Here is a 15,719-nt window from a genome sequence, read left to right as displayed (position 1 = left end):
GCAGACTCAGGTGAAGTACTTACTTTTTTTGTTTGTTTGCTTTGCCAATGTGGAGCTACCTGCGAGAGGGGTGATGAGTGCACCCTACATGTTGCTTTTGCAGTGACTGGCAACTAGAAATCCCTAAATCCACTGTTCAGCATTGCTGGGGAGGTAATTTCTGTATTCATGTATACAGAGAGGCCATTGGCTGCTCCTGGTAAATGATTGCTAACAACATTTGTGTTTCTGTCTTTAAACTGACAAGAATCACCCCAAAATGGACATTTGTCACAGGCCCACAGTAATCTGGCAGACCCTGCATTCATCTTTCATCTCTGCTCAGGACAGGCTCTGACAACACCGGCTGCAGGGGCCACGTTACTGAAAGCAGTGGCACGGTGCCATTGTGCTCTGCAAATGCCATGCTTCCCATTAACATCTGACATGGATTTGTAGTAGCCACCCTGCAGAATTCACAGCATTTGTGTAAACAGTTTTGAAGTTGCTCTCTGTATATCATGAGAGAAAGAAAGTCTGCTTCTCCTCTTCTCTTAGAAGTGTAATAATTATAATTAATTAGATTTCCTTCTGTTTCCAGTCTGTTGGGAAGAAACACTTTGGGGGCCCTTTTTAGGTCACTCTTCTGTCAAACTTTACATACTTCTTTCACCCAGCTAACTGTATTTACTAAACATTTAGCTCCATGGTGTGCAGCTTAGAGAGAGGCAGAGATCAGCCCCAGGCTGCCAGCCAGGCTTGGCTCCCTCCTTGGCTCTCCCCTCCTCACACTGCTGGGTGTTTGCAGACTCTGTGCAGACCATACACACCTCCTTTCACCTTCAGCTCCACCAGATTAATATTTGCATTCCCTTAAGTGACAAGGAGACACATCTTAAAAGGCTTTATGTTTATACTGCTCCTTCATTTACTGTTTCAAAAGCTTCCTTTGGCAGCCCAAGCAGAACACGACCCCCCCCTTTCTTCCTGGGGTCACCAGAGCATCTTTGGTCCAGCCCCTGATGCTGGCCTCATGCTCAGACTCTCCCAGTGTCCATCACTCATTTCTCACCCTTAGCTGGGAGAGGGCAGTGGGCACCACAGCCCAGAGCCCTGCTGTGACCACAGATCTTTTGCAGACTTTGTTTTGTGGTCACACAAAACCTGCACTTGTGCAGTCTGTGGTCTATGAGGACCACTCAGGTGTGAAGGGCTTGATTCATGGTCAGGTCATAGAATCAGTGAATTATTTTGTTTGGGAAAGACCTTTCAGACTATCCAGTCCAAACCATTACCAAAGGCCACCACTAATCTGTCCCTCAGCACCACATCTCCCCAGCTTTGTAGCCCCTCTTGGGATGGGGATTCCATCCCTGTCCTGGGCAGGCTGGGCCAGGCCCTGACAACGCTTTCCAGGAAGAAATTGTTCCCAATCTCCAATCTAAACCTCCCCTGGGCTACCTGAGGCCGTTTCCTTTTGTCCCAGCACTTGTTCCTTGGGAGAAGAGACCACCCCCCCCTGGCCCCCACCTCCTCTCAAGGAGCTGCCCATCTCACTCTAGCCTGGATGTGGTGGCTCTCTTTCTGTCTGGTGGGTTGTTCAATTAGGAAGGTAACACAATGTCTGGGTCTTGGTTTCTTCTAAATACCAGGAGGACTTTTGCCACAAGGTTCTTTGTGTATTCTTCCCCACATACCTTTAGTCTTAGTACAGGTCACACTACAGTGACCATCTATCTCAGAGAGGATTTGTTTTCCCTGCATTTGTGATGTGCAACAAATGGTCCTCTCCTAGAGCCAGATCCCTGTGGTGCTACTCACAGACCTACTGAGAAGCCCCTGGCCCCAAAAATTCCTTTGCTTCCTTCCCTGTCTACTCCTTCTTTTGTAGCACCAGAATGTACCTCCAGCCTCAGCAGAAGGGGACTCCCTCTCCTTACTCCATGGTGAATGGGCAATGAGGATGTAACTGGTTTCACACCACAGCATCCTTTTTAACCTGGGTGTGCCAGTGGTCATAACACACCAGGGTAATGCATGAGCAGCAGGATGCTCAAGAGGTCTTTGACACCAGAGTGAAAGAGCTGATATATCAGTGTCGTGGAGCCACTGGATGGATGAAGTGCCTCTCCTGTTCTCTGTGCACAGCCAGGCAGGGCTTGCTGCTGATTGCACCTGGTAAGCTCACAGATAAAACCACTCAACACAAATGGCATTGTTTTTCCTACTGTACCTCCACTTTACAAGTCTGAGGTCTGTAATTACTTTGCTCTCTGGAGCAAGCTGCAGCCTGACAACTCACAGCTGGATTAAGGGACTGCTGCCTCTCAATGATCTGTGGCAAAGAGAAGAAGAAAACTCTGGATGGAGCAGCTCAGTTTTGACACCTCAGACAGACACCTGAGGGCTTCAACCAACTGAGGCTGCAGGGCCACCCTCTCCTGTTCAGCTCTGGGGACAATTTCCCTCCATGCACATCCCCTTGGCCAGCTCCAGGAGAGGCAAAGGCTGGGGGGGTTCTCCAAGCCCCATCCAACCCAGGGATGGGGCAGCCACAGCTTCCCTGGGAACCTGGGCCAGGGTCTCACCACCCTCACCTCACAGCAAAGAATTTCTTCCTAGTGTCTCATCCCAGTCTTCCCTTTTACAGCTTAAACCCATCCCCCCTCATCCTATAATTCCAGGCCCTTGTGAAAAGTCTCTCTTGAGCTTTCCTGTAGCCCCTTCAGGGGTTGGAAAGTGCTCCAAGTTCTCCATGCAGCCTTGTCTTCTCCAGGCTGAACAACCCCAACTCTATCAACCTGTTTTCACAGCAGGGGTGCTCAGCCTTCAGATCATCTCTGTGGCCCTCCTCCTCCTCCCATGTGCCACATCTGTACAGCCCCACATCTGTACAGTCCACATCTGTACAACCACATGTCTGCACAGCCTCACAACTGTACAACCCCACATCGGTACAGCCCCACAGCTAGCTGGGTCACCTGCTTTATCTGCACCTCTTGCACTTGTTGGCTACAGAAACTCTTCTCCATTAGCCATTTTTCTCCCCACTTTCTTTGCTGAACTCAGCAGTTCCAACCACATAGCCACTTTATTTTATTGCTGCCATAAAATATATTTGGTGGGTTGGTTTGGAAAACAAACAGCTCCACAGAATATGGAGTATCAGATGCCTCAGTCCAGAGGAGGCAGAAAGGGAAGAAGGAAGGGGTGAAAGTTTCCTCACAGCATTGATGTATAAATTTATTGGAGCAGACTGTAAAGTAGGACACAGAACAAGTTATACAATAAAAAAGCACACTAATACCTTATGGTTTACATGTCTCTTGCCCAAGGTTAAAGCCTGTAACAACCCCTGTCAACATACTTTCTTAATTCAAGCTCACCAGCCTTGCTCCTTTGCCTCAAAATGTGCAACCCTTTAACTCCTCTCCAGGGATAACTTGAAACTTGCTCTGAGAATGAAATATTAATTAAAGTAAAGAATCTCACCATAGCCTGGGCCCTGTGTGGCCTCTAGGAAGGCAGAGGAAGCCAGACACCCTCCAGACCTAAAGTGCTGCCTTTGTGTGGGGCTTTTGTTCCCTGCATTCCACCCGTTCTGCCCTGTCACAGCTGATAACAGCTCCCAGCCCACTGAAAGCAAACTGTCACAGCTAAGTGTACCTTGGCTGCTTACTGAGAGCTGAAGCTATTAAGGAGCTTGTTATCTTGAGCAGGTTTTACACAAATTGTTCCCTGTCCGGCATTTGGAATAAGCAGCGATGACAACTTTTTGACAGATGCTAGTGAGAAGAGAATAAAGATGCTGTGGCTTCAGACCATCTGCAGGGATTAAACCTTCAGCGCATTAGGTGACTTTGCTGCTCTTGAAACAAAGGAAACATTTCTTTTTCTCTAGCTGCACACCTCAGTTTCTCCAAGGCACCTTTTCATTGCCAGGCACTTCCATCACAGCTCCTCTGCAAACCACTCGGAATTGGCTTCCTGCCCCCTGAACAGCCAGGAGGATTTCATCCCTGATGCTCATTAATACTTTTCTAAATCTCCATCTGCAGCATTCTGCTTCATCCAGGGCTGCTTCAGGAAGGCTCAGTTTGATGCTTGGGCCACCAGCTCCCAGTGCCAGCTGAGGTTTGCAGAGTCACAGATGTCCAAAGAGAAAGTGACTCTGCTTTGTGTGACCCTGAGAGCCACAGCTTTCCATGAGTGGCTCAGATGTGTGCAGTGAGGAAAAAAAAAACAACCAGTAAATCACCAAGAAGTTTTTGATTCTTTGTTTTCTGTGCAGTGTCACAAATGTGACAGCAATTTCTGGCAGCAGAGAGAAGGGGCTCGGAAGGGCTCAGTGTAACTGCAAGGAGGGAGGAACCCACAGAAGCTATCTCATTAAAATATGAAACATTTGTTATTTAAAAAAAAAAAAAAAAAAAAAAAAAAAAGGGAGAATATTAACACTTGAGTTTGTCCAATGCTTAAAATTGAACAGGAAGTTAAATACATCCAAGCAATTAGATTCAATTAAGAAACTCTCCTCATTGTTTGCAGTATGTTTTGCTGGGCACAGTGGCATATGAAGAGGAAAGAAGCTCAGATGGGGGCTGTTTGTGTGCAGGTTTGTATCCTGGAAATGGCTCAGTCCCCATGAATGATGCTTTTCCAAACACCGTGGCTTCCTCCCCACCACTGCACTCAGACTTCCCTGGAGCTCTCAGCTATCACTTTACACTTTTATTCCTTCCAGAGCCCTGGACTAATAATGTGGTGAGCTGGATTCCTACAGATCTCAACTGTTTGGATAGCCAAGAGCTGCAGGCAGCAGGAACCTGTGTTGGATGTCCTGTTCCTCCAGGCTGGAGAAACTCACCTCAACTTCCCCTTTGCAGTAATGTAGCAGTGCACACAGCATGATGGGTTCTCTTGACCTTTTTCTGTGCACTTTCCAAACGTGCTTCAGTGAGAAAAAGCTGTGAAGGTGTCATCCTGGTGCAGCTCAAGCACCCTTCATGTTCTGGAACTGCCCAGCCCCTGTGTTTGGTGCTGTCCTCTTGCTAACAGTGACCCTTCTCATCTCATGGGGTGAGAGCCATTGAGTTGTGAGCCTGGAGGAGACCAGACAGAGGGGATGACATTTATCCAAATACTTCTTCCACATCTGAAAACATGGGTTGTTCCTCTGAGCATGTTCCTTGCTGTGCAGAACAAGAAGTCACTTATGGTAAAAACAAATGTTGCAAGCAAACCAAAAGTCGTTAATTTGGTACCCAGAGTTCAAAAGTGCAGGATCTCTTCTTTCTACAAATTTTGCTCTTCCTGTCAATGGAAACTCACTGCTGGGTAGTGCTTCTGACACTGCAGGTCTGTACAGCTCTTGCTGCAAACCTTTCCACCAACTCCTCAGCAAGATATGAAAGGGACCTGAGTGACCAGGTGAGTGCTGACAAAGCCCATGGTTGCTCTCCCCCATCCCCTCTGCTTGGCAGGGCTGGAGAACCTGGAACTCCCAGAGCAGCTCTGCCCTTCCTAGGCCACTTCTGACCTCCTCAATCCATCATTTGATTCAACACCAACTCAACAACTCCCAACAGGAGCCTCATGAAGTATTTTCCTGACTTTTAACAGTCTTGGTTTGCTAAATGAGGAGCAGAGGGAGAAATAAAATTGTAAATCTTGGGCAGCAATTTTTTTTTTCATTCATGTTTACTTTGTAGAAGACAGAAAGGTGAGCATACCTCTTTCTGTCTCTGCAAATGGTTATCCTTGGGTTAGGGGGACTGACTACAAGCTTCCAGTGGTTCTTGGCAGATTTTTTTTGTCCTGGTAAGGGCAGAGGGTGGCACTGCAGTCACTGCCACTTCCAGCTGTCACTGTCCCACAGCCACCCCTGACCCAAGAGGGTCCCTACCCTGGCTGCTCCTCCACAGCATCTGCTCCTGTGCAGCGGAGAGAAGGGGCTGGGAAGGGCTCAGTGTAACTGCAAGGAGAGAGAAACCTACAGAAGCTGTCTCATTAAAATAATCTATTGCTGACTGCTAATTATCACGGAGACCCTGTGTCCCTGCATTGCCAGCCAGGTGTGTTCCACTGGCACACCAGGAAAGCCTCGGGAGCCCTTGGTGATGGTTGACAAGGAGGAGCAGGACAAACACAAAACTGAACGGGCAGGAAAGGGACTGAGGGAGGAGCAGAACTTCAGCTCAGACCCCAGCACCTCACTCCATCTGGTGCTTCCCAGGAAGCCCCCACCCAACCCTTACCTCCATTCCCTCCATGTGGAGAATCATGGAATCATGAAACGTCAGGGGCTGGGAGGGACACCTGGAGACCACTGAGACCAACCCCCATGCTGCCAAAGCATGGTCACCTACAGCATTCCCCACAGGAACAGGTCCAGATGTGTCTTGAGAGGCTCTGGAGGAGGAGATCCCACAGGAGGGATGTTTGGGATGTCACCCAGGCCCTCTCTCAGCTTGTGGCTTGTGCACAATTCCGTGCATATTAAATACTACAAATATATAAAAAACACCCAAGCACAACCTCTCTGGCCTCTGAAATGAATATGGCTTGCAGTGTCACCAGGTCAGCATATTGATCCTGCATTTTTTGGTTTTTTTTAATATTTTATTTGCCAGCAGTGCACTCTATGCTTCATAATACCCTGTCCTACAGAACCCAACCTCCTTTCAAAACAGAGTAACTGACTTTGAAAGAAAACATGACTTGGAAGATTAAGAGGTGGGATCAGAAGTAAGCCACCTGTCAGACAGGATAAGAACCCAGGATTTTTTTCTTTGGATTTAACCAGTCATTTAATATGTAATAGTCATATGTTTTAGTGTTCTCTATATGGTCTAATTTTAGAGTATTTGTACAAAATAAAAGGGTGCCTCACATTTAAAGCCATATTTTCAACTATTATTTTCTTCATAGCCAATAATTGCAAGGAACCAGACTCTATTATAGTTATTCCTTGTCAGCTGCAATTTGTTTTTATGCAGAACTCCACGGATATTTCTTTCTGAAGACTTTGTCCACCCTGGCCCTAACTGATCAGTACCTGCTTGGCCAGGAGAGGTGCTTTGGGGTCACCCATCTGTCCCAAGGAGTCACATTGACCTTGGTACATGGGGTATAGAAATCTGCATAAGCAAAAATAAATACAAATATATTATAAATAAATAAATAGCTTGCCTGCAGACCTTCAATATGTGCATCCTCCTTTCTCAAATGCTGTGCTGGTTGAAATAAACCCTGGCACAGGTCCCTTTCCCTGGGCAGACCCTGGCCAGGGCTGAGCAGGGGGGCACAAGTCCCAGCAAAGTCATGGCTGCTGCTGGCCCCAAGGTTGCCATGTCTGAGAGCTTTGGCACTGCCAGCCTCCCACAAACAACCAGCTCCTTCTGAGGACCAAAGGCACCAGTCAGGACACAGCATTTGAGATGCTTTGCTCTTAAATGCTTGGGTTTGCTCCAAGCAGATGGGCTGGGGGGCTGATGGACCCAGGGGGGGGTTTGGCTGTAGCTTTCAAGGTGTCTCCACAGGGGGAGTCCCCAGCTCAGGTCTCCCTAAGGCTCCACAAAACACGTTACTCTGCTTCTTAGACATTATTTTGTATAAGGAGTGGCTAGGATAAGAAATCTGGAATAAATAGGGTGTTTTAACTGGAAATACATCACTTTGCCTTTAGCTGTATTCCTTTTATATATGTAACAGTGTATGTGTATTTTTATTTTTATAGATTTATATAGTTATTTTTTAATGAACATACATACACACACACACACATATATATATATGTATGAAAACCAAAGTAACCCTAGGCACAGCAATAGCTAAAGGCCATCCTTCAAACTGTTATTCGTTCTTATTGCTGTTAAACTGCTGTTATTCATAACACAGACTCTGGATCTTAATCTCCTTTTGTGGTATAAAATGGTCCCAACAGCTGTGAAATGGAACAAAAGTGTAATCCATCAGGATCAATCTGGGTAAACATAAACATCCCATTTCCTTGCAGACAAACCTGGCAGGGGCTGAGCAGCTTGGTTTGCCCATCAGGAGGATGCTCCTGGAGCTCCATCCATGTGGGAAGCCCCGGTGTCAGCTGCAGCCAGGCATGGGGCACCCTGAGCTGGGGGACACGAGGGGAACACTCTGTGTTTGTGCTTTTTTGGGGGCTGGAGGTGGGGAAAGGCAGATCTGGGAGGCAGAGCTGGGATGGGCAGGGTGATGGCTCCCAGGCAGCCTGTGCTGGCTCAGGAGGGGACCTTGCAGCTCTCTAGGGACTGAAAATTACCTCAGCAGCAACCAGAATAAAAAAACTCCATCAGCAAAGAGAGCTTCTTGTATCTGCTGTGTCAGAATCCACACTTCCATGGTTTTCTCCATGAGGTGCAGTAGGAGAGTGGCTGGGATGGGCCCATCATGGTCCTTGAGCTGGTCCTTGACCACACAGCCACGGGCCCTAAGCCCCTTCTCTGCAGCCAGCATGTTCCTGGTGGCTTGGACATGACTGTGATGGGAGGAAGAGGATGATCAGAAAAGGCTGTTTTTAAGAGGCAGAAATGCTTTCTCTGATTGAATTTGAAAGTTCTAACCCTGAAACTAATCAGAAAAACATTTCTCCCTTACTTTCCTCTGAGCTGCAAGGCTGTTTTGTTTTGTTCTGTTCATCTCAGGTTCAAAGAAAAGCAGTCACTCAGCGTTCAAAGGCTTCTTGGCCAGCAGGTTGGGGTGGGATGGATGAGGTCATGCTTGTCAACCCCATCCCTGTAGGGCTCCTGTACACTTTATGTCTGCAGTCAGGGAAAGAAAGTGAGTCTGGAGATGGCTAAAAAAGGAGAATCAAATACATAGTGGGTAACTTATCCTGAGCTGGAGACAGAGGCCACTCCTGGGGGATCTGCTGGGGGAAAGGGAAGAGAGGAGGGAAGAAATAATAGATCTAGAAAAGAACATGTTGCCTTCACCCACAGATAACTTCTACTTCCATCAGCTGCCCAAAGTCTCTGCTTTGCCATCTTCTGGGTGCTCAGACATAGATAGAAACCACCACCAGGGACTTTTTCCACAGCTCAGGGTTGCTTAAGTTACTCCAGAGAGAAGAACACTGCTCCACCCTAGGAAATGCCTGGCACCCCGAGACAATTTGGGTGACTTGCTCTTTGCCATGAGTTTTGGATGAGGTTCCAGATGGCACTGTGTCTCCTCTGTCCCCAAGTGCCCTCCAGATCTTTGCCTCCAGCTGAGTGAGGCCATTGACATTCACTGCTTCTGAGGCAGACTCAGGAGAAACCACCTGAGAGCAGAGGAAATGTTATGGTTTTGAGCTGGGGACTACATGGGAGTTGCTCTTTATCCAAACACTCAGGCCTCTAAACCTTCCCTTGCAAAAGAAAATTGTCACCAACGTGGCTCTGGTAATAAAAAAAAAGTTTTTGGCATATCGCAAGTATGTGCAAAATGTCCCTGTGCTTTTTAGCTACCACCAAGTCCAGGCTCAGAGTCCTCTTTGACTGGGATCTGCTGTAGGAAAGTAATTGGAAAAATATGGGTAAAAATGTGTGTGTACACATGCACATGAGAAAAGCAGCTTTCATTAAACAGCATTAAACATCAAAACATATGCCAGAAGATTTAAATCACTCAAGTTTCTTCTGATTTCCTACAGCCAGCACTGGGTGTATGGAATGGTACCTCAGCTGGCTCCCAGGCAGCACTGGTACCTCCAGGCAAAGAGATGAGGTGAAATAAGAGAGATGGGCTGCAAATTTGGAGGCTGACACCTGAACCTTTTGGATCTTCACTCCTCCAGAAGGAAGTAGTGCCAAGTCTCTAGAAAACACCATTACTGGGGGGAAAACAGGAGGCTGTAAGAGTGAGAGCTCCTCCTTTGCATGCAGCAGCTGTCAGTAAGAGGTCTGGTGAAGGCACAAACTGATTTATGTCTCCATGGTGAAGATACAAACTTGTTTTTTTGTAATAAATGTGCACCCACATGGGCAGCACACCTTGGAGCTCCTCCCAGCTTTCTGTTTGATGCTGATTGCTGGTGGGTATGTCTGGACTTAGGAAGGGAAGAAAAGTTATGGTCAGGGGGCCCTAGAAGTGTCCTGGGCTGCCCACCCTACTCAGATGGGCATGGGGAGGGCACTTCTATTCCCAAAGTGCTCTGATCCCCTGGGAATGGCAGTAGCCCGGCAGCTGCCTGGGACCTCATGTCCAGTCTGTCCTGCTGGGCTGTTCCCTCAGGAAGCTTTCATCTCCTTTTCTGCCACAAAACAGCTCCAGTCCAGCAGGCTCCAGGACCCATGGGCCAAGTCTGGGTCTCAGCAGGAGCAGGCCCTAAAGGGAGCTCAGCACCCCACATCCATTCCCAGGAGCTGTGGATGGGGTAAGGAATGCATCAATGTAAGGACAGGAGACAGAGCAGCCCCCTGAGAACAGGGATGTGGAGACATGGATGTCCTCGCACACCTTGGGAGAAGAGGAGAAGGGTCCCATCCCCTCCTGCACGGGGGCTGAACCCCAGCATGTCCATGCACTGCTGCCATCTGGGAATCAACTTAATCCCATGAAAATGATTAAACTGTGCTTAACCCACTCTGCTCACTCTGGGGGAGCCTCCACAGTGCCATCCTGGCCCATGGACCCTTCGGGATGGGAAGCACAGCCTGGGTACATCAGCATCAGCCAACCTGCCTGTTTCTGCCTGAGCTTAGCTGCCCTGCTGCTGCAGAGATGGTGAGTTCAGGCTGTAATGTGCTTAACTTGTTTGTTTTGAGGCAAAATCACCAGACCTTTCTGTTCAGTAAAAGGAGAACTGTTTTTCAGGGGCCTCTGTAACATGAACCCAGAGATGAGATGCCTCTTGTGAGTGCAGCCTGTGACTAGCAAAGGTTCAAGTCCTGCACTTGAAAGAGAATTTGTAGAGGCCACCAAAAAGGCAGTTAAGATGACAAAGAAGATTTTAATTAAATGGTATTAATGCCTTACACTGGTCACAGATGCCCAGTGACCATGGCCCCTGCTCCTTGGGCATGCAGAGCAGGAGCAGCCCCAGGCTCTGTGTTCCTGGCTTGGCTCCCATGCCCAGGGCTGGTGGAGAGGCCATGGAGCTGAGCAGGACCAGCCACTGGGAAAGCTTGGATTTCTCCAGGAAAGAAATATAAAGCCAAAGACAAAAGCCCTCTGAGTGGCTTGGCGTCAGCACCTGGTTTGCAATCACCCTTCCCAAAGGAGAACTTTGCTGAGTAGCTTTACAGCCTTCATCTCTTCTCTTCTCTTCTCTTCTCTTCTCTTCTCTTCTCTTCTCTTCTCTTCTCTTCTCTTCTCTTCTCTTCTCTTCTCTTCTCTTCTCTTCTCTTCTCTTCTCTTCTCTTCTCTTCTCTTCTCTTCTCTTCTCTTCTCTTCTCTTCTCTTCTCTTCTCTTCTCTTCTCTTCTCTTCTCTTCTCTTCTCTTTTCTTCCTCTCTTCTCCTCTCTTCTCTTGCCAGAAGAGAAGGATTGGAACATTTGATCTTTGGAGGGGGAAAAGAAGCAATTCATGTAAAGGCCCTACAATGTGTAGTGTTTAGAAACATGAAACCCACAGAGCCAGTAGGGTTTTTTTAATTGGGAGTGTAGAGTTTTATTATTTAAAAGGTTTTATAAAGGAGTTTTAAATAGACCATGGAATTGCTATAGAAGTTTTTGTTTTTTTGGTTGGCTGTTTTTTTTTTTTTCTCTTCTGCTGGAAATTGCTCAGCCATTTGGTTTCTATTTTTGCAGAAAGCACAAGCTTTTTGGACAATCATTTGATATGCTTGTTGATGCGTCACAAAAAAGAGATATGCTTTGAATTCTCCTTAAAAAACCCATGTAAACACAAGGCTTATGTATAATTGCAACAAAATACCATCTCCTTATTGAGTGCTTTCACATGTAATTTCCTCTTTGACTACTGCATGTAAACACACTTATTATATTTGGGAAACTCCCAAATCTCTGGCACAATCAGGATCAATAGCTCAGCAAATGCAAATTGTAGTTTAAAATGTCCATGTTTTGCAACAAGATGCTTAGATGGCAAGAGAGGAGGAAAGAAAGGGACATTTTACCATAGAAGGGTGGTTGGGTGGCCCCATTTTCCCCTCCTTTATGTCACAGGTTCACATGGAGCACTCCAGGAGCATCCTCTGCACCCAGGGCCCTGGTCCACGGGCTGCAGGGCAGACACCCAGTCACACGGCAGCCAGACAAGGGGATTTGCCTCTCTGTCTCCTTAATCATACCCTACATTTCTCCTTCTTTTCATAGAGAAAAAAAAAAAAGTCTTCCACCCACTGGGGTTGTGTCCATTTTTCTTGTATGTTTGTTTCCCCAAGGCAGGCAGAGGCTGTGCCAGGCTGAGCCCCAGGGGCTGCCACCACCCCAGCTCTGTGGCTGTGCAGCTCCTGACCCATTCCCAGTTTGCATCCCCATCCCAGCATGAGCTGAAGGAAGGGTCCACCCAGGAGCCCTGATATGAGGAACACCACAAAGAAATCAGGAACAACACCAAGATGTTCCACAGGTGAGAAAAGGGAGTCTAAAATCCAGCACAACAAAAGGCTGTAAGAAAATTATTGATTACCACTGAAATAAGTGGATTGTCTTGGTTTTCCTCACCCACATTTCTGTGTGTGTTCAGACACTTTGTTCTTCTGCTCTCCCCAAACACCAGCCCAAATTCTGCCTTTTCCATTCTTCTGTGTCCACATGGAGACTCACAAGGTCTTTTTAGTTTTGCCCAGAAGCCATTACTACCTTCTTCACCACAGCTGGGACTTCTGGGTGAAGTATAGGAGGTCTAAATCCCATTAATTTGTAGATTAATAAGTAACCATGAAATTCTCTTAGAAGAATCTGTAGCACTATTTGTACCCCTTTGGCCATTTGCAGTTACAGTTATTATAACCATCCTTACAGTTGACATTTTTCTCTGCTTAAAATAGGTATTAAAATTTATTCTTAGATATAGTTCCATTTGTGTCTGCAAGTGACACAAAATTTGGTTTCTGCTCTGTCAAAGTCCTTCATCTTCCCCAGGCTGAATGGGCTCTGGGGTGAGCTCTGGGGGTGAACACTACAGGCACAGCCTTCACCTGCTGAGTGTCCGTGATCACAAACTGAAATGGGTTTTGCCTCAGCTTTCTGTTTATTTTTTTAATTTCAAATTTGTTTCTGCTCTGCCCTGATTTGTCAAAGCACTACAACACATACTTGACTTTAAATGCCTCACTGCAGCTAAAACTAATTGCATGCTCAGTCTTTGATGGCTCAAGGTCATAAAGAAATGCCTGGCTTTGCCAAGCAAATACTTCAATATGTTAATTGCTAGCAAAACAACTCCCCCAAAGTGTTTGGTTCTGGGTGTAGGGCTGTGTGCCTGATGAGAGGGTTAACAGGTTTTGGGGATTTCCCAGTTCCCCAGGGTGCAGCAAGTCCCCAAGCAGCAGGCTACATGGCTTGGTTACAGCATCCTGCCAGGGGCTACAGGAAAGCTGGGGAGGGGCTTTTCACCAGGGAGGGGTGTGACAGGACAAGGGGTGAGAGAGGGGAGATTTAGGTTAGATATTAGGAAAAATATCTTCACCATGAGGGTACTAAGCCATTGGAATAGGTTTCCCAAGGAAGCTGTGGCTGCCCCATCCCTGGCAGTGTCTCAGCCCAGGTTGGATGGGGCTTGGAGCCCCCTGGGCTGGGGGAGGTGTCCCTGACCATGAAGGGGTTGGAACTAAATGATCTTTAAAGTCCCTTTGAACCCAAACCAGTCTGTCATTCTGTAACTGTGGCACTGCCTGGACCATGTCTGCCCCTCTGCTCTGCTCTCGTGAAGCCACACCTAAAACACTGGATCCTGCTGTGGGCTCCCCAGTTTCAGAAAGACAGGGAAGTACTGGAGTGCCCAGTGAAAGGCAACAAAGGTGACTGAGGGACTGGAGCATCTCTCTGGTGAGGAAAGGCTGGGAGCTGGGATTCTTTCACTTGGAGAGAAGGGTGAGCCCTTGTTAATGTCTACAAGTACCTAAAGTGTGGGTGCAAGGAAGAGGGAGCAGGACCCTGCTCAGTAGGTGCCAGTGAGGGGGTGAGGGGCAAGGGGCACAGGCTGGAACATGGGAAGTTCCATTTAAACATTCGAAAAAAACTTTTTTACTGTGAGGGTGACAAGCCCCTGGCCCAGGCTGCCCAGGGAGGGTGTGGGTATTCAAACCCCACCTGGATGCAGTCCTGGGTGATGTGCTCTGGGTGCTGCTGCTTGGGTGGGAGGGTTGGGCTGGGGGATCTCTGGAGGTCCCTTCCAGCTCTGCTGGTTCTGTGGCTCTGCAGGAGGAGTGCACAGGGCAGGATCCATTCTGCACGAATCTGCAAGAGGCAGAGGAGGGAGTGTAAAGCACAAGCTCCTGCGTGGAGAGCTCAGAGCTGGGTGGACATGAGCACATTGCTCCCAGGGGGACCTTTCCCTGTCCTGGCACTGCCACAGCCCCAGCACTGGCACTGTCTGGATGTGCACATGGGCTTCACCTCCAGAGTTTCACTCTTCCTCTTGAAGTGAGGCTGAGAAAGCATCACTGTCTTCTCTGAAAAGGTGAATTGTTATTCATTTCTGAGAGCAGAAACTAAAACAAAGGGTACTAGATGGCTGCTGCCTATATATACACACATACTGCATACATATATATATATATGTACATACCATGTGGGTTATTTATATATATATATATATAAATAAAAATGTACACATATACATAAATATGTAAATCATACAGAAATAGGTAAACATGCACATATATAAAAATGTGCACAAAATGTGAAGTTCCCCCTGGACACTTGCTCTGACAGCCTGGGGATATTTACTCCCTCCCTCTACACTGGCTGCTTTCCCCTCAAAATTCATAGTAGAACAATAATATTTGAACTTAAAAAAAAAGCTTGATTGTGACCAATCATTTCTCCCAGGCAATTGTATATTTAGCAGAAGGGAAAAATTAAACTGCCCAGGCATGGGGTTATTTAGGGCATAAAATTCAAGGAAATAGGTATTTAGGTCATTGCGGGCATGGTTTTTATTTTCCCTAATTTTCAGATTACTTTCGATTAGGCCTGTTCAGAGTGGAAACTTCTTGATGTGAAATAGATACTATCTAAATCATTAGAGCTCATTCATTGCCATGTGCCACCTTTTAGAGCAATTACAGCTGACCCTGGGGTTACCTGGCTGAACACCCAGGGCACTTCCTCTGCATAGCAATGAGCTCCCAGCACAAATACAGTGGGGAGCAGCACTGCTCCTGGCACAGATAATACCTTTGTGCAAGGGACCTCCACTGGCTCTAAGACTATGGAGTCCATTGATTCAGAACATTCTTGTTGGTTTTGGTTTTGGTTTTTTTCTATTTTTGTCTATTTTTTTTCCCCTTGACATCTGGAGCCTATCCCCTCGCCAACCTCTCAACCCCCAGCTCAAGAAAGAGACAGGGAGGGAAGCAGATGGACAGAGAGATCAAGCCCCAAAACAAGTTTTGAAAATTAAAAAAACCAAAACAAAACCCAAAAACCATCTAAATTGTATCGCTTTGGAACATTAATATTTTTGTCAGGTATTTGCCAGCTGCACTCCAGCCAGTCTCAGAACTACATCCCTGATTCTCCCCAGACTGGCTGCTTTTTCTCACTTCCAAATTTTAAGTAGTTTTTCCTGTGGCTGCAACGTGCAGAGCT

General features: G+C 47.1%; 1 long non-coding RNA gene across 1 annotated transcript; it reads left to right on the top strand.

Moving 5' to 3' along the window:
• The first annotated feature begins 6,251 nt into the window (after nt 1–6,251).
• On the top strand, nt 6,252–9,988 carry LOC139801769 (uncharacterized). Its single transcript, XR_011728304.1, has 2 exons — nt 6,252–6,558; nt 9,650–9,988. It is a non-coding gene; the product is annotated as an uncharacterized lncRNA (long non-coding RNA).
• Nucleotides 9,989–15,719: the final 5,731 nt, after the last annotated feature.

Source organism: Heliangelus exortis, chromosome 12 (assembly GCF_036169615.1).
Source record: "Heliangelus exortis chromosome 12, bHelExo1.hap1, whole genome shotgun sequence".
In the NCBI taxonomy this organism is placed as follows: Eukaryota; Metazoa; Chordata; class Aves; order Apodiformes; family Trochilidae; genus Heliangelus; species Heliangelus exortis.
Note: the sequence above shows the minus strand (reverse complement) of the source record. Positions and strands in the feature narration are given on the sequence as shown.